Consider the following 25,832-nt stretch of genomic DNA (forward strand, 5'->3'; position numbering starts at 1 on the left):
CAGATGTCCATAATAAAGTGCAGAGTATCTGCTTACTTGTGCGCAATCTAGTCCTTAGAAATTCCTGACTAGTACAGAATGATTTGAACCCTGCTAAATGTTAAAGGAGCATTTCATGGCACTGGAAGAGAGAGGAAGAGGGGCTCAGCGGAATATGATGACCCTTTCATCACATTCTTCTATCAGAAAGAATGCTGAAGAAATTGAAACGGATGCCAACTATTTTGATTATCGAATATAGTGTTGCTGCTATATGGTACTCAGTCTACTCTGCAATTCTGTATTATTTTGTTAGAGCTAATCATTTAAATTAGAAAAAGTGCAATTGTCAGACTAAAGCCCAATTTGTGCAGTGCATCATATTGAGATTGAGATAACATGAGAGTTCACCATTAGTCAAAGAAAGAAGAAATATTAAACTTGTATGGTCCCTGTTCCAATGTAATGCATGGTATGCTCCTAGTTATAGCCTATACAAACACAGAAAACTGATACAAAAGCAAATAAAAAGTCTGGAACTTCCATGTTCCTGAAGAGCACACCCCCTAACACACGTCACCCAGCACCTGTCACACCATCAGTCACTATATAAAACTCCCCCACGGACATAATGTATTCCCCCTTATGCTGCAAATCCACCCAGCATTTCCGGAACTTTTCATACGTCACATGAGTCCACCCAGATACCCCCTGGGCCATAACTCAGTGCCTAAATTTAGGCTATATATTAAGACAGCCCCTCTCTGGACCCTGTGATAAGTTTTGCCTTTTTTGGGAACAACATGCACCATTTAACCCTGGTGGAATGGAGACATGCCCATGTATATGATTTATTTTTCAGATACAGGCAAAGATTGTTGTCATTGGTGGAGGTCACTTTGAATACACAATGTGACATGATTTAAAGTGTGTTTTCACCAATAGTAGCAGTTGTGAGAACACAAATGCAGCTTCCAGAAAACGCAATCGTGAGAGAGATAGTAATAGTTTGAAACAGACAAACAGTAGCGTATGCAGTGTAATCCTGTTAAAATGCAAGTGAGTATGAATTTCGTTTATGTACAATTTAAGTAGGTCTGTGTTTGCATGTAGGCTATAGTTAGATGTCCATTGTTTGCATCCTTAACACTTAATTATGCCCAATCGCGTCGTGATTTGGAGTATTATGCATTTGTAGACTAGATCAGCTATTTTTGAAAATGGGTGAATTGTTTTCAAATGCCCAGGTTGAAAGTGGTCAAACACAACTCTGCTATCACCACATAGAATAGGTCTAAAGGTCATCATAAAATGGGATAATGGCAGAATAATGGTCGCTGACGCTGACACAACCAAACAGAACCAGATTGGCTTCTGCCAGGTTGTTGTCCCCCCCGCCCAGTCTGATAGTCCGAATCACTGCTCTCCTCCCTCAACCTGAATGCCCCCTAAGCAACCTGATCAGATGGCTTGTTAATTTCCTCATTTCAGAGTTTTATGGATTTTCCAGTTGCTGCTCTGTTCATAAACAAGCATTTCAGCTGACCCCCGGCTCCCTCTTTGTATGTCAGCGTTTTCTCTGAAGGAGGAATTTAGAGCTCTGAAAGTTTATAAATAAGCCTTCTATCAAGTTCCACAACAGGTGTGACCTCTGTGTCCTAAAACCGAACACTTTCAGTGGGCGATATCTCAAACATAAGGGCTGCTGGATAGGCTACTCACTGCCATGTCATTTTAGAAATGTCCCCTTGTTATGTAACCCTTGATAAGTGACTTTATAAAAATAAAGTTGTTGGGGTTGTTTTCATCCCCTTTTTAATGCTGACATTATCGACCTTGAAGACCATGGCAAAATATGACGTGATCACTATGACAACACAACAGCAGCTGTGGTGTGGACAGTCAGAAATGACTGCTCATACCCGCAGTCATGTCTGCCCCTGCCCCGGGGACTTTCAGATATTCAACTGGACTTTCAAGGATAAACTCACAGATCAGGTGATATACTGTGTCGGACAACAACACTCACCACCGTAATGAAAAGAACTCTGCATATCCCTGTGCTATTTCAACAAATGTTGTTATGCCTGTGCTATTTCAACAAATGTTGTGGAAGGCAGCAGGGGGATTGAAGCTCTGGCCAGAGAAGTTGTGAAGGACCAACTTCTTTTCAACATCTAACGTCGCAGTTGCTTAATTTATACTCATATGTACGTAAGGTGTCGCATGCTGAAAATAGCAGATCTACAAGCTCATTCTCAAGGCAAACTCTTATTTACTATTACTTGGGGTTCTTAGGCATAAGACAGGCCTTGAAAACAAAATAAAGATTTAAAGTAGGAAACTATTCAGATACAGTAAATGATTGGGTGGGATTTGGAAAAATAGACAATTCTCCAATTAAGGCAATTTGAGGCCTTAAAAAGTAAATACCCAGGTTGAGAAACGTTTGAAGAGAGCAGGGATATTCACGTGTGGGCGAACATGATATGACTTATGACACTTAAAAACTGAATGTTGCTTCTTCTCTGAAGAGATGTTTTGGTGTTGTATTATCAAGCTAGACAAAATTCAAGCCTTGCAGACTGCTATTGCCAAAATATTTATTCACATTACTATTTTTTATGTAAACCCCCCCCCCCCCCCCCCCCCCCCCAAAAAACAAAACAAAAGAAGAAAGCTGCATGTAGACAAATGGAAAAATTGGTAAAGCCAAAATGTTAAAAGGAGTCAAATTTGGAGGGAGGGAAGGACGGACGGAGTGAAAAGCCTGATCATTCTTTAGAATCATTGAAGGAGTCATTATGGTCAGTCTCAGTGACAAAGTGAAACAGAATGACACACAGGCACAGATGAGTAGTCAAGTCAACGAGGCATACATTAGGGAGATTATCGGCATTCAAACATACAGATTCCCTTCACAAACTGTAGTTTAGATCGTTCTGAAGACTAATCATAGGAGATATTATATCCCAAATCTAAAGTGAGATAAAAGAAGGCTTGTCTATGTTTGTTGGAGGGTAAAAGGAGACTTGAGAAACAAGAGATGACGGCTAATGGTGGGTAAAATGTGCTCCTTCATGTCATGCCTATGTCCTTAAATGTCCCTCACTGTCCCCTGTCAACTGAGAACAGTCTTAGAATTGGGAACAGGTGAGCCAAGAATGAAAGCTGGTTGGATTACTTTACATTATTTCAATCAATTATTCAAATGTCTCCATTGCCTTCATGACGACTTGACGGGGCATGCCAAATAATGATCCCTCCCTCACTCACGCGCGTGCCTGCAAGTAAGCACACTCGCCCAAATGCTCACTAGCAAATACTCGCCTGAGCATGAAAAGTTCACCTGCATATTATACTGTAGATAAAGCTCACACAACATGAAACACATATAATGTTAAAATAATTTGTGGTGATTGTCTGATTGAGTCCAACCATTGAAGGATGTCAGTGGCAGGTCAACCACGTGCCATTATTGCAGCCACTCGCATTTGACCATTCCAACCTGGCGTCCTTATTTTGGGCATGCCATACCTCTCAATACGTTCATTATAGGTGAACATTTTCCAAATATTTTTCACTCAAAAAACTAAACTAGCAGATCTACAAGCTCACAATGCAATGTGTTGTTAGCTATTTTTGCAGGACACCATCATATGTGGTGAAGTATAAAATAGGGCTTAAAGCGATAGTTATTAATATAGAGGTTGCAACTGTATTAATTGATTGCTCGAGTCCCGTAGTCAGAGTTCTGCTCTGGTTTTGGTGAAATATGAAGTAGCTCCATCATTTTGTGGGGGGCACAGGGGGCCATGTATTAAAAGTAAATGAATCCACAAAACTAACGTCATTTGTATTGTTGACCCATTTCTAAAATGTGCAACTTTCGTTCATTTTTTACCCCTCTATCACACGGAACTATGTTTTTTGTGTCCATATCACTATGCCCAGAAAATAGTTCCATGTGATAGAGGGGTCAAAGTTGATGATGAAAGTTGAGTTAATGTCTGTGACAGTGTCGCAGAGAAGTTGCTGAAGGAGCTCTGCAAACAGGGACAGAATTAAGTGTGGCCAAACAAGCGCATGCGCATGAGGCACAGAGTAGCCTTTGTCTCAGACCTTGACTTTAAATGACTGTCAAAAACTAATAAATATTTTAGAATTAGATGTGTGTCAGGGGGACAGGCTCGCTCTATCAGGCGTCTGCTCTCTTGACTCTCCCAGGGAAACAGGTGCAGGCACATGAAGGGGAATTTTGTTTCTAAAATAGCATTTAGTGTTTTAGTCCTCCTGGAGACCTTCTCTGAGATAAATTCTCATGTAATCATATACCCTGGTCACAGCGAAAACTTCTAAAGTGGATCTTCAGACACATATGGTGGCTCACAGGGGCGGGACAATATCAGCTTCAGGGACATAAACACCATTTAAATATTCAATGTTAAAAGGATTTGATATGGTCTCAAAGACACATAAATATAGCAATGCTGCTGTCTTGTCTAATCAATCTGTTTATGAAAACATCACACCCGTGTGAAGTGAAGGGCGCTAATATATTAAATTCTAACTCATGTTTCTATGATTAGGTGATGTAATGGTGATGTAAAACAAACGGTGACAAAACAAACATTAAATTATCTTTATTGTCAATGGCGTTTTTAAAACAAACATTGAACTAAAAACAAACATTAAACCTGTATATAGGAGGGGCCCCTCAAACATTTGCAACTGTAGGTTTCATTTACTATGAAAACCTGCATTTCCGTGTGTCACATCACACCTCCATATATGGTCACACCTTCATATATGGTCACGCCTCGTGACATCATGCCTCCATCTCCATATATGTAGCTGAAGTTATCAGTGCAGCCGCGCCCGGCAGCCGGCGAAAACTAGAGTTCTCAACAGGCCCGAAACTTACCCTGTACACTCAAGACACTGCCCCTGCTGCCACCCTTAGATCTCCATATATGGAGCTGACCTGTTATGACATTCCGTATGTTGATCTGACCTCATCAAACCTTGTACCCTCAAGACACGCTATATATGGCCAGTACAGAATTCATTTCATATGTTGATCTGACCCGCATGCCAAAGCGCCAGCGCTCGCCCCGCAAGCTGCCGTCACCCAGGCGGATGCGTGCACGCAACCTCGCCCTAAACTCACCCTCAGGGCGTCTTACTGGTATATATACATGAATAATCTTTTATTACTTGCATCACTGCAAAGATGCAGGGTTAACAAAGAGAGAAAGAGATCTGTCTGAAGCACTGGAACCTAATGCATTCTGAATTCTTGAATATAAAAGTAGTGAAATGAAGACTAATACTGTATCTTTGACATTGTCATTTTATGGCTGTCAAGAGGGCCTGTTTATTTTCATCATTAGAGGACTGTGCTGTCTCCTGAATGTGCAGGTCGAGCTTGTGCTCCCTCTGAGCCCTTGTATCTTATTTTGGATTTTTTTTCCCATTCGACTCATCAAATGCCTGCAACATAATGAGAGATGTGGCAATTAATTTTCTTTTAATCAAGGTCGAAATGAAGTAAATTGGTGCAGCTTGGCGAGCCCTTTGGCAAGCTCATTTTCTATTTTTGCAGTGATGCAAAACAAATACGATAAAATTATGGCCTTCCTCACCTTCTGTAATTAGAAAGCGTGAATGATCAGACAGAGATGATATGTAATATAACTGTACCTCCAACTGTCCCACTCGGTTTCCCCAGAGATCAGATTTCAGCTCTTTTGAAACAGATGACCATGTTTTCCTCCATTTGCTTTCCTAATTTGTCTGTTCTTTCTCTCCCCCTTCCTGCCACATTTACAGACAGAGGGAGCAGCTCAACATGACATTGACTGCAATGTTGTTGTAATGCCTCTCAAATCTTATTAAAGACCACAGCTGTGAAAGACCTTGCTGACTCCACAAATTTCCATTAACTGTGTTGTTTCAGTAGCCCTCCAAGCTGATTAGGAATTTATTAAAATTAGATTTTAACTCTGCATCTTATCATCGCCATATGGTTCGGTGACCAGCACGGTTGGAGATGGCTTTTTTTTTAGTGCAGACATATTTTTGTGTAACTACAGCCGCTCTTATGATTTGTCTTTTAGAACAATAGCTTTTATCACAGCTTCCTAATTACCAATCTTGTGAATGGACGGTATTAACCTTGGGCACAGACATAAAGCGGTTGGATGGTGTAATGGTAATATCTAATGTAGATTGCTTGGGGAGAAATATTTTCGCAACGAGTCCTTTGGATAAACTTGGGACTCAGGACACTATTCCTTCCCCCAGATTGTATGTCTGTGTTTGTCCCAAGTTTACATTTTGTGATTTGATCATTGTTGCCTACACCTTAATTTCCTGTTGGAAGTGATTGAGGAAGTTGCGACCAACCACCCACCACCACTTATTGTCTGCTAGTTGAATGAGTGAATACTGTGTAGATCGAGAAAACATATTGGGGGACGAAAAAAACGGAATTAAGTTTTCATTGTTACTTTTAAATAATGTTTAGTTTCAAAAATATAGCGGAGTACGGTTTCTAAGGGTATGTAATTTAAATATATAATATATGAATATTAACTGTTGTATTATGTCTAACATCTTATTGAGTGCTTTTTAATACACGCATCATGAGAAATACATAGTTATCCCAAAGAGAGTTAACACATTTGCTATAGCCAGGATTCCAGCAGCTCTTGCCCTCTGCTGCTCATGTGTTGCTTACATCTGTCACAACAAATGTGGTTCCACACACTGCCTTGAACATGAGGCGAAACTCATTGGTTTAAAAAAAAAAAACATATACAAAGGCTTGATAGAGCATTCACTCTAAGTCAGCACTGTTACGTGTCGTGGACCCAGCAACAGCTGTCCAATATGCCTGCCCCCCCCCCCAACCACCATCCACAGTCCACCACCACCTTTCAAAAAATGCTCCCTGTTTACCATACATAGGCAGCTGCCACCATGGTTAAGTTCCATAAGACAGCCGCCTGCTAGAGGACATTTGTACATGTCTTTATCTAATTAAGGTGAATGCCAGTTCCCTGGCCCCTTCATACAATGTGACTGAGAATCGACCTTGATCAGGCTCTTGCCAGTCGATGGTCAGGAGGATTGTGGAGGGCATATGTCTCCATGGATCAAAATGTCCCATTTTGCCAAAGAAGAAAAGGGTCCCTTGTCTCTTGTCTTGTCAACTTGATTCAAGTGTCACCCTCTGTAATCAAAAGCACACTGTGTGAACATATGACAAGAGATAAGCTCATTGGACATTTGCAAAGTGTGTGTTTTTAAAGATTTGTTTTGTGTGATGATCATTATGTTTTTTTACTTGAGCTCCTCAAACCTGCCATGTGTGAATGAGAATTAGAAAGTACAGTATATAACTGATTCAAAATTATTGACAATTAGGAACCAAATGGACCCTTACGGGTATGTAACAGCACACATGGAACCATCTGATTCCATTTGTACACAGTCAAATTAACACTGAGGATCTTACGGTGTAGATTGGGGTCCCAGAGATTATTATTATACATATATTTTTGTATTTTATCAAATGGAGGTCTGTGGTCTAATGCATATCAAACAGAGGGTCCTTGTTGAGAATCACTGCTGTATATTAAGTACTATGCAGTTCCATATATCATTGTTAACAGTCAGTTGCAGTTTGAGTATAGTTGAACCGCTCGCATTATTTTGCAGGTCTACAGTATATGAATATGAATGTATGTATCGGTATTAAAGCTACGAGCAGAGTGCGTTTTCTCAAGATTGAGAGAGCACTTTAGTTTAACCAAACTGTATGTCTTTTCTAACCTTGGACTACCATGTGATTAGCTTTTAATGTTTTATAATTAGTGGTAGCAATGGCAAAGGAGTCAGCAGGGCAGGGGTGGGCTGGGTACGCCCTTGAGAGCAGGCCTTATGAATCAATGGTTGGCGATAAATGGACTGGATCATTACTGAATCAAGTGATCTGCAGAATAATCTATTGATTTTTTGGTCTTTCTTACTTCTTTATTATTCTGTATCACAGTATTGCAACATCAGGAGGATCCCATTGATGGATGGGGAGCTTCTACCTCTGCAGTGACCGTGGGGGGTGTTTACTTAAGAATGTAATATGCGCCCCACATCCCCGGGAATTACTGTGCATACAATGCACACTAAAACACACAGGAACTTGCGTCCTGCATAGTGCCGTTTTTTCATTTAACATCGGCATTCTACACTATTAACATGCATTAGTGTTTTTGAGCACGTCATCATGTGGATGTTTTAAGTGACTGCAGAACTCTGGCAGAGGCAATGTACTGTAAGGCCACATCAACATTAAATATGCACACACTATGTAACAACATCCAGCTAGGGATAATAGGGGGTGGATCTGAACTATGAGCAAGCCTTGAAATATTTATAAAAGACAACCGTTAAAATCGGAATATTCAACTTTAATAATGGAAATTGTTAAAAGGCTACGTATGTATTGCATTTAAGAGGAGTCCTTTAATGTCCTTTAAAAACGAGATAAACCAATTGCATGAAATTATTAAACTTAACCTTGAATTTTCATTTGATGGAGGGAGTTCACAGTTCAACACTGTATAGCCTACAGTTTAAAGGCGATGGTCTACTAAGGTATGATGGAATGTCATATATAATTCCAGTATTGCAGTATTTAGTTTATTACTACCCCTTGCATCCAAAACCTACAAGAAAGCCAGAGATTAAAGCACTACCTTGTTAGTTGACTTTGCTATTGATCCTCTGGATTCTTTATTATGTAGAACAGGGCACATCACAAAACTGCTAATTGGCAATAATCTGTTTGTCAATAGTTCACAAGACTGCAGAATTTAGATAAGCACAGTTCAGGTTTAAAATACATTATCACAGGCCCGTTATTCCTAAGGGCTTTGTGTCTGGAATACCTTCAAGGTGTCTCATGCACAGAATATTTTACAGTACGATTAGTCATGTAAGGTAGTAGGAGAGAATAGGTAGGACACTGGAGATTATATTGTTATTATTATATTAATTTAGAATGTATAAAGTAGAAATTACTTAAATTCAGTGCATTTTTATTTGAAAATGTGTAATTTCAACAGAAAGTACTCAATATTGAATTGGTTAGTTACCAGGCCCACATGACACACAAACTGGAAACAATAGTGAAGTGATAAATATGCTTTATTATTTAAAGTCTTAAAAAGGTACTGTCTATTAGTAAATACCTGCAAGTGGCCAAATCTGACCCTGTACAAGTGTACATTTCCAAAATGATAATAAATGGCACTAACAATGCACATGCTATTCTATTTACGATGGAATAACTGGCAGCTAGCAGTGCTTTGTGAGTGGCAAGAGGACTCTGTTTTAACAACCTGTCTCAATGAACAAGGAGAACGACATGAGAGACTCCATTCCAGCTTTTCCAACCAACACCTGATAGCCGAGAAATTCAATTAACGACTCCTCTTGCCACTTGGAGCCGGTCTCCAGGGCAGATCTTCCGGGCGACTCACCCCTGTAAGAAATTAGAAAAATGCTACAATAAAACATGAAAAACTGACAAAAAAAATGTGGCAACTTTAATCACGAACGCTCTCATACAACAACCCACCCCTAAAACACATACGTCCCTTTTAGTTGGAAGTCACCGAAAGACAACGAACGAAGTACAGGTAAGAGTTTTGCTTTTCCACCTCAACTACGTGTTCATTTTCCTAAAGATATCACACTCAGAGAGAGAGAGAGAGAGAGAGAGACACACACGGAGAGAGCAGAGCTCAACATCAAAGTATTCCTAGCGCAGTCGCACACTGTCTGGCTAGTTACTTTTAAACGACTATACACGCAGAATGAAACATTAAAAACAAAAGACAACATGAGAATAAATGTGTCGCGACTCGCGACTTCTCGGTGAAAGCGGTGCGAGCTATCCTTACCTCATCAGTGCACCGGTGTGCGGACGCCGGACAAACAGTCAGTGCAGCACCGTGCAGGAGCAGAGCAGGTCTGGAGCGACTCGTACCGTTTAGGTAGGCTGCCGAGCAGTGTCTTTGAAAATGCCGACGAGGACTGAGCTTCTCTGCTCTCTCTTTTAAAACCCGAACCTGTCAAATTCAGACTGAGCTGTCGTAAGAAAACATAAACAAAAGTGTGACTTCCGCGTGTGTGCTTCGGCAAGTTGAGACAGAGATGCAACTTTTTCTTTGAGATGTACTTTTTTTTGGCCGTCCTGTCCTCCTCCAGAACAGACAATGCTGCTGCTTTCCCAATTTCCCTAAAATACATCGGTGACTAATTTACTTTTTTTTAAATTTAGTTATACTGTAACTAGACTAGAATGACGGCTGTCACACTTACAGCTCGAACCGATGTAACGAGACAACGCATGGGTTGTGTGTGGTATTAAGGGGATGTAACGCTGCTGGCTGCACGTTTGTTGACAATAATAACTTTGTGAAACGCGCGGTTTCCCCAAACAGGTGATTGCTTGCAGGAAGCACAAGTTACGATTTACACAAACACATGTGTTGTGAGAACAGTAGAATAAGAACAGCATCCGTACAGGACTGTCTGGACACTAGACTGGAAGACTGGACATATCGTTTGTAGCAGCCTACATATTTATTCAGAGGAAATAAAGAGCATCATCACTGCATCTGCAGTGCATAAAACGCCAATGTTCTGATGGATATTGGGACTTTTTGTTGCTTTATTGTGATTGTATTGTAAATTAAGCACGAATATGAACTTCCCAAACTATTGGCTTCAGATTAATCTGTATTATTTTTTCAATTATATGTTCTTTATTCATTATTATTTTAAATATTTTGAAACACCACCCACCTGCTATTTAGTAGGCTAATACATGTAGCCTACTCATACCTGTTGGCAACAATTATTTACTATTTTCACCTACATAGACACACAAACACACATAAAAATACACTTGCCATTTGTGGCAGATGTCAGTGTGAGTTCAAATATAGCATTTAACTCTATTATTACAGACAGTACCTGCACCTCAAGGAATAATTATTGATCTGATAATGAGTTAAACCTCCCTCACGTATTATTTTTCTGCATTTTTGATACAGAAGGATTCAGATTCTGATCAATACAAACATACATACAAGTATACGTACATACAGTGTACAGTATGTACATACAGTCTTACAATTTATCATATACCAGTAGAGGGACACTTAACTCTGTTATGATCTTTTTCAATTATTTTTGATTTGTTGTTATTCTCACTTATTAATACAGCACAGCAATAGAATAGTCCACTGGCACTTTAAACCCGGGGTTCTCATATTCTCGCCGGATCTTTCTCCTTTGCTAATTATTGTGTTGTTTTCAGAGCAAATATGTCATATCCATGGCGACCAGGCAGGTTTATTGTCTCTCTCATGCAATAGCTCACATAAGTAATTAATTATCCCTTTTTTCTTCTCCCCTGTCTTTGGTTAAACAGATCATTCATGGGAAGCCATCTACTATATTAAAAATGCCAGTGCCAGAACAACACAAGGTAAACATGAAACTTTGATATACTATAATATATAGGCTATATGATATATATATATATATATATGATCCTTTTTTTGATTGTTTTAGTGTCTTTTAATACTAGACAGATTTTGTAATGTACACATTATACTGTAGTCTCATTTGACATACAGTACTTTTGATATACGTTATACTCTGTTAATACGGCACCTGTGTAGCCTAACTGCTGCTGATGTATTCATGCATGCAAAACAAAAGCACAGCACACACCTGACACTTATACAGGCCAGCTCAAAAACACATGTTTAGACATGAAATCAGCTTGCTTTTTGTATGTCATGAATAGAAGGCACTAGGTATACCCCAAGTAACTGAGTTTCACGGATGCCCCTTACAGTACTTTAAGAGGTCAGTTCTAATGCCAGTCAAAAGTGTGTGTAACATTACTGTACATGAGGTGCAGTCACTTACTCCCATGTAGTACATAGAAGTAGTGTACAGTAGTACCAGGGGTTATAGAGCCTGAGCACAGTGAAGCTAGCTGCACAGCACGTCAGTCGTAGCAGTGGCTCCTCCTTACCACCGCAAGCTCCCTTTTAGTGTCCCTGTGGAATGTGACGGCATGCGTCTGCTGTCCGGAGGTCCATCTCCTGCTGGACACAGGCCAGCCCTCACTGTCACACCAGCGGTACAGGTTCTCATCTCGCCTCTGCATTGATGAGACACTGCAACATCTATCTGTCACATATACTGTCCTCCTCTCCTTTCTCTACCTTGCTCCTTCTTTCCTCTCTCGGCCTATATGTACCACATCCCCTGTCTCCCCCCCCCCCTCCATAATTTTCATTATCAGAATTTTAAAAGTTGCTGTTTGTGCTTTGTGTTCTTTGTTTATGGGATGCAATCATCTAGGCCTCTTGATTGGAGTTCTCTTAACTGGCACTTGAAATGTTGCTTGGAGTGCGGCGCTCCTTGTCCACTTGGCTAGTTTAGAATCTCATTGGTTAATCAGTGTGCAGTGCCTCCAACCTCCTTATTTCCTGCTGCGCTATCAGTCAGTGAAATGCCTCATGTCTCATAAGTACCCATCTGCATCTGTCAAGAGGTGCGCAGAATTAAACCCATGTGTATTCCTTTTTCAGTTTGACCTTGGCTCTGGACCTCGGGTCTTTGATGTCAAATAATGTCAATAATCCCAGGTGGCGGTTGACAGGCTTCAATGGCTATTACTTTTGTTTCCCAAACACGTGAGCTTTGTCAATCACCCCAATTTAATGATTTTTGTATCCAAATTCACACTGCAGCCACCGCACTGCTTAGCTTTGTAAAAGTCTACTGGCTTCAACGCGCTACCGTCCTACCAGCAGCACACAAATGGCACACATGTTTTTTTAATCATCATTATTGTTTTTATTTTAGTGCTGTGGAAATGTCCTTTTTGCATGCTTGATCAACCAGTAGAGAAATCCAATATAATGGAGGTTCAAGGTGAATTGCATCCTATGCATTTCCCCCCACCTCTGACTGGAGGAATATTCCAGTGCAAAATAAACAAATCACACAGACAACAGTAATATAGGGTTGATTTTGAAGGCATGAAATAAGTATCGATTAAATGCAGCAGTTCATAGATGAAAATGGCCTTTTTGGTAATTTGTCCTGGGTCCTTTCAATACTGAGGAGAAAGAGTGAGCGAGGCACAGAGAGGGAGGGAGGGGGGGGGGGTAGACATAAGGTGGGGAATGGAGGAAGAATAGAAGAAACAGAGAGAGGGATATAGAAGGAACCTCAAGAATGAGAGAAAGATAGAGGAAAAACATTGGCAGAGTTGAGAGAGTGACATGCTCATTATCACCCTTATGTCTAATTTAATAGTCAATCATACAACGTATGTTGTATGAGCTACAAGCTCACAACACCTTGTGGTGCGACGTGTGAGGTTGTAGATCAGCTATTTTCGGGCGCAGGACAGAGAGAAGACGTATGAGTCGACGAGGTATAAATCAGGCTTTAATAAGTCTTAAGGAAAGAAGGAGCATTGACTGTAAATGCACAGTAATCCTAACACTGGCCAAGGTTAGCAGGGACATCAGCACATGTGCACTGTTCCCAGCTGGCCACCTTGGCACAGGGAAGGCACCAGAAGAACACAGTTAAGGATAGATGTACAAGGATAAAGTGGGAGCAAAGGTTAGTTAGGCCCTTTCCCCCTCTAGCATGTTTTCAATGTAACGCTGATTTCTGAATGGCTGAAACGCGATAATTTCTTGACCCCAGGGCACATAAAATGTTCTTAAAGTATTTTATGAGTGCAGATTGTTCTTTTGATTAACACATTTTGTACATAACACGTCCTGAAACGTCATAAGGATTGGAACCGAGAGGTGCCTTAGACGTCTGTGGACGTCCTAGCGACGTCCAAACGACGCGGGGCGAGATAATAATATTCAGAATAATTACTTCTTTTTTTTTTGGCATTTCGCTTTTCGCTTGCCGTATGCTAACGCTCTGTGAAACTATTAGCTTGTCATTGACTCCCATGTTAGCGCGGCGGAAAGAATGACTCGTATCTCCTCATCCAGGGCGCTCTCCGTGGTGATGAATGGATCGATATGCTGGCGCTGCGTTTCTGCTCCTCATCCGTCTCTCCCGCAAAATATGAACTCTTTTTGTAGCGTATATAAATATATTAAGATGATCGGAGATTGTGATGGCACTTTGTCAGTCAACTTTTTTAAGAAAGTATTTCCGGTTCATGGCTTTCAAAATGGAAGCGATCACTACTCTGGCGATTACTCCGGCGCAAGCAACGCCTTTATTTTGATGCAGTTCCGGTACTAAATGTGTTAAGACTATTTTGTTTAGAGTCTGCACCCATTATTGCTCTAAAGTCATCGGTTGAGCACGCCAATTCTTTTGAACTATTCTGTGGATGTGCCACCTTGGCAGCTGCTGTAAACGGTAACTTTCATGTCCTACCCGGGACTTAAACCCAGTTTCCCCACGTAAGCGGTAAGCGCCTAACCTATTGTACTGCACATACTCCAGCTTCCTGCTTTACACGTTTTTAGAACTGATTTGAAGAAGGCATATCGAAAGACTGGACAATCTTGGAACATGGAAATCAGTTGGTTTCTCTGTAGTTACTCACATAGACATATACTGCTGCCACTATATTTCTGTGCAGAGATGGCACAAATTGAGATGTGATCAATATTTTAACGTAGCATTGTTGTGGAATTTGCTTAAACCACGACATGTAATGTAAACGGTGATGTTCTCTTATAAGCCCTCCTAGGGTTTCTTACCTCACCGGCACAACGATATTCTGTCATCTTGCCTAGGAAAGAAGTAGTAGATTCCTGTTGAACAAATCAATTAATCAAATCAAACCCTAGCGGGCTATTTTGGAGTGAACATTTGGCCAAAATGAGCTGATCTACACAGTACAAGCTCACAACGCATTGCAATGTGATGCGTTGTGACTGTGAGCTTGGAGATCGGCTATTTTCGGCAAAGAGACTTTGTGTAGAGGCAGTTACTATTTCTAGTATATAGATCCCTAGTGGACCAGGCTTATATGGTACACCGATTGTTGATTTGACAATCTCAAAAGTTGTCATTTTCGCCCCCCCGGGAATTAAATATGACAAAGCATTTCATGGAATGGGCTACTACTGTACACAGTCAGGTCACTGTTCTTTGGGTGGGGTCCAAATGCAAGAGATAAACCTGCTAAACCAGTGACCAATTAATTCATTTAACAAATGGCGAGCCACTGGGGGGGTTGTTCAACCATGTTAGTTTAATGGAAATCCATTGGGGTATTTATATACCAAGAGATATTGTAGCTTTATACGATATAGGCTAGTATTCTGTCACTCTAAGCAATCTACAATATTACACATTTATTTTTATTAGTGAAATAAATCAGATAATTGATGTGTCTGACGTACCCTTCCAAATCCACATTAAAACCACACCAGGAGTTGAGTTTTATGATTTCATCTATTTGAGCATAGTAGTTTGCCACTGCTATATGTTTCAATAGATATAAAAATAGAGAGAGGTCATATTCACCCTACACTGTTCACAGCCACCAATTTAGCTTGAGAATTTACCGACAAGGTTGTTTTCTGCTCTATGAAAACATTTGTCTGGTGAAATAATAAAAGTGAATATTGGCATCGACTATACCTGTCACTTCAACCAGTCGATAAGAAAGTTAGTCACCTCCTTGAGAACATGATAAGCTTTACCTGGTGTCGAATCAATTAGTGTTTTCTTTTTGCTGACGACACTGTAAGTATCATTATAGGAGTGTGTTGGCTTGAGTGCGAGTAGGAAGGGGGCAACAGTCACATAAACAAGCGAAATAAGAGCCGATGGCTGAGAATGAGGTGCCCTTTTGTCTTGTTCATTGTAATGCCATCTCTGTGCCTCTCTGTCACTGTAAAGATGATTTACCCACAAACAGATGTTCTCAACCCCTAGCTCGTGAACCTGCCCCATTTTGTTCTATTTTTTGCTGTTTGAAAGGTTAGGCAGTGAAATACTTTCCCCATAACATACTCAACTCCCATGATTATCTCCTGTGTCTGTGAAAAGTGTGGAGAGGAGGGCATGCAACTATCGACTATGTTTTTTTAAACGATTATTCCTTTTTTTAATCGAATAATCCATAATCCAAGCCAGGAACCTGCATAACAGAAGATTTGTGTTAAATATTTCACTAACTATTCAACTGATTTTGATGCAACATAATTTAGCTGGGGACCACTGGAACCCCCCGGGTCCCGGGACCCCATTTTGAGACCTTCTGTCATTGCAACAGGTTGTGAGCTTGTAGAGGTATTATTAAAAAAGAAATAATAATAAAAAAGGCAGGGAATGTGTTAATTGTTGCACCCCTAGTGGAGATAGTGGGCTCTATCCTGTGTCTGTGAAAAGGATTGTGAATAGTGGGGTCTGTCTGTGAAAATCACTGTGGATAGTTAGTGGAGTCTGTCCTGTGTCTGTGGAAAACACTGTGTGGATAGTGGAGTCTGTCCTGTGTCTGTGGAAAACACTGTTTGGATAGTGGAGTCTGTCCTGTGTCTGTGGAAAACACTGTGTGGATAGTGGAGTCTGTCCTGTGTCTGTGGAAAACACTGTGTGGATAGTGGAGTCTGTCCTGTGTCTGTGGAAAACACTGTGTGGATAGTGGAGTCTGTCCTGTGTCTGTGGAAAACACTGTATGGATAGTGGAGTCTGTCCTGTGTCTGTGGAAAACACTGTGTGGATAGTGGAGTCTGTCCTGTGTCTGTGGAAAACACTGTGTGGATAGTGGAGTCTGTCCTGTGTCTGTGGAAAACACTGTGTGGATAGTGGAGTCTGTCCTGTGTCTGTGGAAAACACTGTATGGATAGTGGAGTCTGTCCTGTGTCTGTGGAAAACACTGTATGGATAGTGGAGTCTGTCCTGTGTCTGTGGAAAACACTGTATGGATAGTGGAGTCTGTCCTGTGTCTGTGGAAAACACTATGCAGATAGTGGGCTACCTCCACCAGGCCAGGTGATGTGTGCCTGCTGTCTTTGTTGCATCAGCAGAAGATACCTTTTGAGCATCTACCAGTCTCTAGTTGCCTTCCCTCTCTCTGTCTCACTGTCTCTCTCCCTGTCTCTCCATCCTGTACCGTTTTGGTTGGCAACCTGCTCCTGTGCCCTCCCCCCAGGGAGCTGGGGAGGCAGAGAGCCATCACCATGGTGATCCGAACACAGATCCCCCACACAGCGGTCCATTGTGACTGGCGTGCGTTGAGGTGCGAGGGAACAAAATGTCACAGCAACAGGTTTTTTGTGTGTGTGTGTTTTTGTTTTTTTGTCTCAATACACGGTGGGATTGTTTGTGCTCAGATTTGTGCCGTGGACGACACGGGAGAGACTATAGGAGGGGCTGTGGAGGAAACAACTTGATTGGATGAATGAATGGAGGAACAGGGAAAATAACTGAAATCCAGTGCAAATGAGTCCACGTAATGAAGCAGATCTTCTGACTGTTCCATGTTGGACATGGTCTATGTCAGGGAAGAATGCTTTTTATTTTATTCATTTCAATATGTCACATATTAATGAAATGCATTGCTGTACCATTGTTTTTCATTTAGTTTTAATATATTCATACACTGGTATACTGTATTTTAATCCAGTTCTGGTTCAAATCACGATTGGTTAATATATTGGGCCAAAATGGTATAATCTTTCTTATAAAAAGTATTTATTGATTTGACAACATTTAAACGAAGAATGAATGAATTATTTTGTCATTAATATTATGTTAGACAGTACAGCAGATTAGTAGATTATGTTTACCCCAGAAAGAAGCAAACAATCATTGTGCCTTAAAATACAACACATTCTCAGTTAGTGGAGAGGTTACGTAACATTTAACTTCAAGTCATGATGCAAAGGTCCCCTTTGGTATGGAAGTACCTTAGGGTCATAGCTAAAGTAAAGGGTCGTAGGTAAAAGTTTAGTTAGATCACCCTTCATTTCTGAAATATAGGCACAGGTTTAGGCCGGCGTCCTTTTGGACGCATGTCTTCTTCTACGGAGGCACGGTGATCGACATCGTAGGTATTCGCAGGCAGTAAGGAGCAGAATAATACTGGGCCAACTCAACTACCTGCTTGGCCGTTTATACAATAGACATAGAAAGGTAGACGGCTCTGGCGCGTCTGTATCTCAGGCAACATCCTTACAGGGAAGGCAAGTTCCTTGTGAGTCACAGAGCATCACAGAGCGGACATTCGGTAGGCCAATCGGAGGCAGTTGTGAACTTGTGGGTGGTTCTTTTCAAGGTTATTGAATGAGCAAGCACTGAAAACAATTACTTCAAATGGTGGCGGCCATCTTTAAAAACGCATATACTGGTATTTCAGAATTGCAGAGTGATCTAATTGGTCTCTTTGTATAATTTCTTTCCTTTTGCCCTAAGGTATACTTCCTTACCAAAGGGAAAACTAAATGAATGTTTTAGAGGGGAGGGGGGGAGTTACCCATTCTTCTAATGAAATTTGCATATTTTAACCCTGATGTCATGGCAATGAGAAAATTATTGATTTATTTTTTTGCCTTGAAAACTATTGAATTGGATTATTGACCCCAAAAATGTACACTTTGACACCAATATTATTATTATAGCTTTAACAGAAGCAAAGATATTGGTTCTGCTGTATTGCTGTGAATGGTGGTGGCCATTTTTTTAAACGCATACATTTCAGAAATAAAGAGTGATCTTATTTGTCTCTTTAGATAATTTATTTCCTATTGCCCTAAGGTATTAACATGACATTTTACCCCTGTTGTCATGGCAATGAGAAAATTATTCAGTTTTTTTGCCTTGGTAAATGGTAAAATGGTGCCTTTATCCAAAGCGCTTTACATAGATTGGGCATTAAATTCACCCATTCACATACACATTCATACACCGATGGCGGACGAAACCATGCAAGGCACCAACCTGCACATCGGGGGCGATTAGTGGAGTCTTGCTCAAGGACACTTTGAAACTAATTCTTGGGGAGCCGGTTGCCATCCGGCCCCTCTACCTTCCACTCTGTCCCTGAGCCACTGCCACCCCACCTTGAAATCTATTCCATTGGATTACTTTTTGCGGCTTTCGCCTTTATTTTATATATTTTTTTTTATAGAGAGACAGACAGTAGGCTGACAGGAAATAGGGGAGAGAGATGGGGGAGTGACTTGCAGTAAATGCCGTCAGGGTTGAGCCCGCGGCGGCACGGCACACTGCCAGACTCGGACTACCAGCCAAGGTGCCTGGACCGCTGAGCCACAGCCCAGGCCACACCAATATTATTATCATAGCTTTAACAGAAGCAAAGATATTGGTTCTGCTGTATTTCAATTTATTTTTTTAACTTGTATATTTCATTAATTTCAGAAATGAAGGGTGATATAAATCGTCTCTTTGGATAAATATTTTCCTATGGCCATTTATTTTTTGTTCCAAACCAACTTTTAGGATTCTGAACCAATTCATTTTCAGTTGAAACAATCTGAACTGGTTCAATATTAAGCAGGGAAAAATTACGGAAAAGGGTCCACAGAGGTGTTTGCATTAGCACCACCACTGACAAAATGTCCACTGGGGGCAGCAAGGACAAATATTAGCAGCCCAACACTTATCAAAGGCTTCCACTGGGCTTCAGGCACTAAGTGGGTACACATGAGTAAAAGATATATTCAAATATTTAAACAAAAGTATAAAAAACAATTCCCCGAAGTGAAGATGAATTAATATGAACCAAAGGCATTAAACTCCAATGCTTAATATTTAATACTATCACCTTAAGGCATACAGTATACTTCCTTCCCAGTTGTTTCCATTTTATGATTAGTCATTGTAGTAGCTATAGTGTGGTTGTTATACTATTATTTCAGAATTTGTGTTAATAGATGGCCTTTACACACATGAATATAACTATAAGAGAAATGCTATGCTGTCAGTGAGTAGTTATTAGTTTATTATGCTAATGCCCTCAGTTTAAGTTGACCCTTTTGCCACCCTTTTGGTAGGCAGCATTGCTATTGGCTGCAGGGCTTGAACAGGAAGGAGGGGGGTGGGGTACATTTACAGCCACAGATAACTTGGCATTGAGGAGATGCAGCAGGTTTTGCCCCCAACCCTGAAGAAGGGCAAATGGGGTGGCCGGTGCCCCCAACCCCATGACAGGTTCAGTGTTGCCCTCTGTCCCAGAGGTGCAGAGAGAGGGTCACCCCGTGCCCCATGGCACGAGGGTGGCATCAAACACACGCAACCCTGGCGTCTGGCATAGTATTTGTGCTCCTGCAGGTCTCTGGTGAAAATGTGATGTCAGCCTATAGATGCTAAGATGTAACATGTACCATATTGTTGTGCCATATTCACATAATGCACATATAATATACAGTAGACACACTGTATGCGCTATGGGTTTTATTATTGTACCCAGCGTCAAACGTGTTTGTTTTTTGTAACAACAAATTTGATAGTAGTTATTTAGTATCTAGTATGTACAGTAGTTAGTATTTCATTTAGTTCATTTTCATAGTTAATTGTAGCCATGTTGGCGCACACTAAATTAATTAATGTATTCATTTGTAACTCAGTGTCCAAATGTAATCTTATGGGTCCATTTGGTTACACTCATACACACACATACACTCATAAATGTACAGTACCTACACTGTGCAGCCCATCTCAAACAGTGGGTGATTTGGCTGATATCCAATATCTGATGCATGGCCAAATTGACTGATACCGATATTGCAATACAAGTTTCCAGTAGGGTTTACTAGCTTACACCTGCTATGCTATACACCAGGGGTGGCCACACTTTTTAGACTTGAGAGCTACTTTCAAAATGACCAGCTCAACCAGCTCTAAAATAATTGTCCCATTGCTGAAAATAGTTACATATTAGACAAATGCACTAGGAATGGGAAATAGAGTGGGGAAATGGAATTGGCAGGGGTTTTTTTGTACATATATTTTAAATACTGTTGATGTACTGTACTCTTGAAAACAAAGTATTGCATTGTGAGTTTGAACTTCCCATTTTGATGTCAATCAAATTAAGTCACCTTAATTCAAGTGGCAGATGCCAAACATAGTTTATTAATTAATTTAAATTATATATGTTTAGGGGCATGTCATGTGATCTACCTGCACAGCCTGTGTGAGCTACTGGTATATCACGATTTACCTTTTGGGCACCCCTGCTATACACTAACTGGTTCTGGGAGAATATGCAGACTTCTACAAAACAGTGTATTCGTATGACCTGATTTATTAGGCCTACTGACATACATTAGTTAGGTCAAACTACTTAAATGGTGGATCTCAGCTGCTCAAAAAAAATCAAATCAAATGAAGTAACGATGAGCCTCCATAAGTCAATCATCAGGCTTTTTCAGTTTCACATTCAAACATAAATAATAAAATCTTATTTTTTGGGTTATTTTGCTCACACCTATTTTAAGTAAATAGTGTCTTCTACTGATATAATGAACTATTAATTGTGCACAGTGAGTGCCAGTATCCTTCTGCTACCCCTGTCCCTGAGCAGATGCAAAGGTGTAGGTCCGGGGAGAGAGGCTTTTATGTTCAGAGACCTCGCCTCACTCCTTTGACTAAGACCTCAACCACAACAGAGCTCTGTCTCAATCAGCCCCTCCGCTGTAATCCCACTTCACAATTCCTCTTGGCTCGGGGAGCAAATAAATATTTCAGCGTTTATTAGAATACAGCTTGCCAGAAGGGACTCCTCTCTCTCTCCCCTGTCCTATAGCTGCTCCAGTAATTAGCAAATTGATTAGGAGAACTTTCAACACACCTCCTTGCCTCTTATCTCCCCATTCTAGGACAATATTGCCGTGCCATGGGATGGCGTAAATATTTTAAGGGAAACCCTCTGTGATTCTCATTAAATGGCTATGGAGCAGAGCAGCTGTCTCCTGCCGAAGGTCCCAGCCAATTTTCTAAACTGTGATTAAAGAAAAGTTTTGGATTATTTAAACACTCTGTGTCCTGTGGGTTTCTTCACCGCCACTGAAGACCTTCCTTCTCCTCCTTGCCAGGGCTGCTCCTTTCCCCCTCGGATCTATTAGTTTGAAATCGTTAGGGTGATGACTCTTTGAAAGCGGTGGTCATTCTGGGATGCCATGTACAAAATGCAACAAAGACCTCTCTTTTATGCATAAATGCTAATTAATTTTTTTAGACCCCATCCCAAAGCTGCACAGGGAAGGACTTGGGTAGCAATTTGGCAGATAATCAAATTGCATTTTAAATGGAGCCGTTTAAAGATGACTGGAGTCTGCTCACAGGAAGACACAGTGGTGAAAATTGAGATGGAATAAGCTGGTCTGTGCACAGAGGAACAATACAGCACATTCCACATCACAATTGTATGGCGCATTTATGTAAATGCATCTTACAGGCTTTGATTTGTGTTCTTTTTAATTAGTTAAAAGGAAAACCCAGGTACACAGTTGAATATATTTTCTCTAAATGCATGCATAGTAGAATCATTTTTTTCTTGTAATAATGATCTCACCCTTGTTAAATGTTTTTCCCCCTACTACAACAATGTGCCTGTAACCAGTCGATGAAAAATGCTGACCAAATATAATTAGTGAATAACTGTGACGCCTTGGAAGCACTTTGCTCTTAATGCCTGATTTCCGGCTGAGAGAAGTAGAAAAATGGGTGGAAATAGTTGTCAACAAGTATGTTTGTCTACAAAAATCCAAGCTTAGAGGCTGTCCCCCCACATTTGGTATACATCATTAAGTTCTGCGTAGCCAATCAAATTGTCTATTCACACAGCATTCCAGTACATATTAGTGACATCTCGTTAGCATAAAACAGAAAACGGATACAAAAAATTGGGAAACAGGCCTGATTGTATTGTTTATACCCAGGAATAACTAGATAGTATGTATCATTAATAAATAGATTTGGATTGAGTAGCCGTTCCCAAAGCCTGCCGTGCACCCGTTCCTCTTGTGGCTCTGAAAATGTGAAAACACCAAATGAGCAATTTAGTTTTCAGCACCCCTTTTTATTCTCACCATATTTCCTGTAAAGTTTAGCATTCATCGCAAGACCACTACAGCCATCAAAGCGGCTTCATATCCATAAAACCCCATTATGGGCAGCACAACAAGTGATGCTTGACTTGTAAGTTTAAAGGCTTCTTAATTGGGTGTCATTTACGTGCTGTATAGCAATGACTGTTGAAGGCTGCCTGAACACAGAACAGGCACAGCGTTTCTGTATAGGATGAATATTACTTTTCTGGCAACCTTAACGCAAGTAAATGATACACCTTTATCGATATCCCTCTATTTTAGCACTGCCCTTGTGTCAGTATTGTAATTGACTGATATAACAATGAGTTTGACCTACGAACTGCAAGATGCACACGAAGAGATGAATTGTTGACCTTCCTGACCTTCTCTACAGTTATCCAGATCCACAGGAATTCCCTGGAGGTCTGTTACTGTGATCTAGCAAGGCAGGTTCCCTGTTTTCACTTTGAATTTGTGGTCAGTGGAAGGTAAACACACTCCGAGGCGTATAATGAGATGGTGGTGCCCCAGAGAACACAGTGAACTATAGGAATGATAACTGTCAGTATTTGATGCTTGAATACACAGTAGGCCTACGATGAGGAAAATAAACCACATACATAATAATGAAAACATTTGAATCTCTCTCTCTGAAGTTGATTGACAAATATTGTTCCAAAGTTAATGGCACATGTGGGAATTGATAAATCAAGGGGTTGACATAATAAAACTGCGATCAATATTTGGCCTGTAAATGTATCTCTTCTGAACCATTCTGAGCCAGTGTTCATTAACTGTGTTACTGAAACCGAGACAAATTACTTAAAAGTTTAACCACTTGAACCCTAGCGTCCCTATTCTGGGGGGTGAACATTTGTAGCTGATCTACTAGTGCTCACTAGCCGCTACACATAGCGATGCAATGCAATTCACCATGAAATGCTGGTTGTCTGTTATTTTAGGGTGATGCTGTCAGTGTTTGTTGTACAGTGCAATTGCACATGTCATGCTAAGCTGAAAAGTGCTTTAGTACACAGTAAAATCCTTAGTGTTCATTTACCTCAGAAGAGTCCTCACCTAGTCTTCTGGCATACTGGTCCAATGTAACCAGTATTTATTCACTTCGAGCTAAGTGTACTGTTTGAGGCTGACAAAGTTTAGTTGGAATGAGAGTAGGTGGGATGGAAATCTCCCTTTAATTACCGTTCTGTGTGGATCTCTTAGTCCTGAACCTGGTCCCTGTGCCGCAGATGATGGTATTAAAAAAGTCTCTTTTATTTATGGAAATAAAATGTTAGCTTCTGAGACAATAGGCTAGTTCTGTTTTATGGGAAGCAGCCTTTATCTTTTTTAATAAAAAATCCTGACTTGGTGAAAGTTTAATTAATAAGGGACTTAAAGCAAGGGAGGGGGGGGAGGATGAGCAAGGGAGTTGGGTCTTTAAGGGGGTACTTATTTTTCCATCTGGGCTATCCTCCAAAAAAACTGTCAATTAGTGTCTTAAGCTGAAGGGACAAAAAAGAACTGTTATTAGTTCTTGCAAAAAGAATAATGGGTTTTAAAGGTTTTGCTCCAGAGGTAGGCCAAAGGCCCAAGCTTGGTTCTTATGAGTTTTCATTTGTTTCCTACAATAATCAAAAGTTTGCAGAAAGCAGATGTTGTTTGAACATAACAAAGGAAGGAGATGCATTTGTGTTGTTTGACTTGTTTTGTAACCAACTGTTTTCCTTAATTATTTGAGGCTGAACAAATGAAAACGTAATATTGTTTTTTATGGGTTAAATTATATTATGTACAGTAGATTATTATTTTGTAGATTGTTATAGTTTGCTTGCTTGCACGCCCTGTTGATATTGGCTCTGCCTCCTGTGTGTGTGTGTGCGTGTGCGTGTGCGTGCGCGTGTGCGTGTGCGGCTGTGTGATCCACATTATGGATGTTTGCTTTACTTATGCATTAGTGGCCTCAATTCCAGGCATCATGATTTGACCCTTCTGGCACAGTCTCTCATCTGCATGTCCACTTGGCTTACTGAAGGAATAATGGAATAGTAGTTTGTATCGAAGATCATCAGATTTCCTACACTCAAACTGATATGAACAATAAGGCCATCACGCGGCTAGCACTTTCAATATCAAATCACACTGACCATCCCCTGTATCGCTTTTTCAACCTCATGGCATCTGGACAAAGATACAAAAGGGTCCCCTTCAGTAGGAGTTTGGTCCCCTCCGCCATTGAGGCATTAGACGAACATGCCCCGCCAATAGGATGGTTCTGTGCACACTGTGGGGACTGGGGACCTCCTGTTTATGGTTGTCTTGGTGATGATGATGTTTTTCTGTTGTGGGTGTTTCTTTTGAACAGACCTGTGAAGACGAATATCCTTCGGGACAATAACGTTTATTATTTATTTTTTGTATGGCAATCATTTCACAGAAACAAAATATGTTGCAACACATACAGCACATATAATACATCTTAATTGACACTTTCACTTACATCTACTCCGTCTCCGAGGCTACCTTTCCGCTATCTGTATCTAGAGGAACACTGAATATAAAGTACTTTGATGATGGCGGAAAGTATCTGGAAGCAGGCAGGATATGCCTTATCTTGAAGAGGGAGGGATATTTGAAGATGTTTTTATTTTATCCCTTTGTAGGCAGAAGGTGTGATAGTATAGGATTAGATGA

At 40.6% G+C, this 25,832-nt stretch overlaps 1 protein-coding gene across 1 annotated transcript in view; it reads left to right on the forward strand.

Moving 5' to 3' along the window:
* The first annotated feature begins 9,981 nt into the window (after nucleotides 1-9,981).
* The window catches only part of casz1 (castor zinc finger 1), a 203,046-nt gene continuing 187,195 nt past the window's right edge, over nucleotides 9,982-25,832 (forward strand). Inside the window, exons 1-2 of the mRNA XM_080764839.1 lie at nucleotides 9,982-10,043; nucleotides 11,489-11,545. The gene's annotated coding sequence lies outside the window, so the exon portion shown is untranslated. The remainder of the gene's footprint in view (nucleotides 10,044-11,488; nucleotides 11,546-25,832) is intronic.

Source organism: Protomyctophum bolini, assembly GCF_963924005.1.
Source record: "Protomyctophum bolini genome assembly, chromosome: 5".
Classification (NCBI taxonomy): Eukaryota; Metazoa; Chordata; class Actinopteri; order Myctophiformes; family Myctophidae; genus Protomyctophum; species Protomyctophum bolini.